The sequence below is a fragment of the Carya illinoinensis genome, chromosome 3 (assembly GCF_018687715.1).
Source record: "Carya illinoinensis cultivar Pawnee chromosome 3, C.illinoinensisPawnee_v1, whole genome shotgun sequence".
In the NCBI taxonomy this organism is placed as follows: Eukaryota; Viridiplantae; Streptophyta; class Magnoliopsida; order Fagales; family Juglandaceae; genus Carya; species Carya illinoinensis.
In genome coordinates this window covers 25,338,335-25,340,192 of record NC_056754.1, presented here as the reverse complement: position 1 = coordinate 25,340,192, position 1,858 = coordinate 25,338,335, and positions in this window count along the sequence as shown.

Here is a 1,858-nt window from a genome sequence, read left to right as displayed (position 1 = left end):
ATTAAAACTACATTTAAAAATTAAAATTAAAGTATCACAGTTATGCAAATGTTGCAATAAATGAAAATAAGTTAATAGACATAATGTGATAAAATTAGTTCTAAATTGGTGGTGGCCTAAAGTTTTAGGACATCATTAATTGCATCTATTCGAACATTTTTTGGGATTGAATTCCCATCTTTCTCTGGATTACTTCTTGTATTCGTGCCTCCATATCTGCTGCCAAATACAATCGATTCTCCAACTCTCGTTGCTTGGACTTCAAATGTTTAATCTTGAGCATTGCTTCCTCTAAGTCTTGAGAGATATTATTTGATCTACTTTAAGGAGAGGATGAGGTTGAGGAGGAGGAAGGTTTCACACAACGTTATAAGTTCCTCAAATATCCAGAACAAGGTCTAAGAACCTGAGAAAAGATCTCAACATCGTTAAGGGAAGATTCATTAGGTGCAACAACATTTTGCCGAAGTGAAACCATGTTATCCTACAAAAACAAAATAGAAAAGAAAAATCATTACAAATAGTATAAATAACACATATATTATTAGGCAATATGAACGAAATTAAACTTACATAATTTTCTTAAGTTTCGGGATTGGTCCAAATACCATCGTAATTTGTATGCAATTTAGCATACAATTGAGTTAGATTATAGTCAGTAGGACTATCTTATTCCTGCAAAAGGAAAATATATGTTACAACTTCAATTACAAATGTTGGTATGTTAATATTTAACGGGGACTCATATGACATTACCAATTTCTTTAATAGTCGATGAAAAGATCTAGAGCCCGCATGATGGTGTATCGTTAAATTTGCTCTATTTGCTTTGTTGACAATACTCCGTTGCTTCAAGAAAAGAAACAACAAGATTACTATATTTGTTCCATGCATCTAACACATAGCATAATAAAAGATGGTAGTAAAATTACTTGATATGCTGGATCTTTAAACATATTACAAAACTTCTTCCATGTTTTAGAATGGGTTTTGATGCTCCTTTGTTGCATTATTAAACTTTTGATAGTGTGCATAGAATCTACCTTTATACCTTCGGAATGGATTACTCATTAGTTTATCAACAGTTACTTGATCCTCTTGCCAAATAAAATTAAGTTCAACCTCATCCTTAAAAGAATTAGGAAACTACTTATAAGTTAATTAATAATTGAATAAAATTGTTTTATAAATAACTTATTACCATGTAATGAGTTTTGATGTGGTATTTCATATCTTGGGTAACCTTGGCCTAGTAGGGTGTAGCCATGGGAGCATATGTAAGGTACCAACAAAGGAAACAAGCCAAGCTGCCAGATCCCTAGAGCCACTAGTATGATAATTAGAAATATCAGCGTTAATTTTTTCCACTTTTCGTAGTTTCTCTACAACAACTATACAATAACTAAAGAATATAATTTAACATAATTATTTTATTTATAAAACACTATTACTTAAATATCATCACATAAACTCAAGTTTCCATCTAACATGTCTTGTTTTGGGTCTAGTGAGGTTAGTCCATCTATTTTAGTGGTTTGAGATTCGTAGAGAGTAAGACACTTATTAGTAATAACATATGTTCAAACCAAGGGATGAACTCTTCCTGCCATCTTTGATGTTAAAAGAGTAAGATACTAGAGATGAAATCTAAATTCATAAAAGCTTGGTGAGTGATGATACTTCTCTTTCGGGTTGAATCGATATTGCCTAAACTATCATTTGCTTTTCTTTTTTGTTTGAGGACAAACAAAGTTGTAAGTTTGGGGGTATTTGATGACTTGCAAAATTTCATATTGCAGATTTTACAAGTTCGCTCGAGCGGAGGTTTTTGGCCGCTCGAGCGAATTCAGGCAGATTC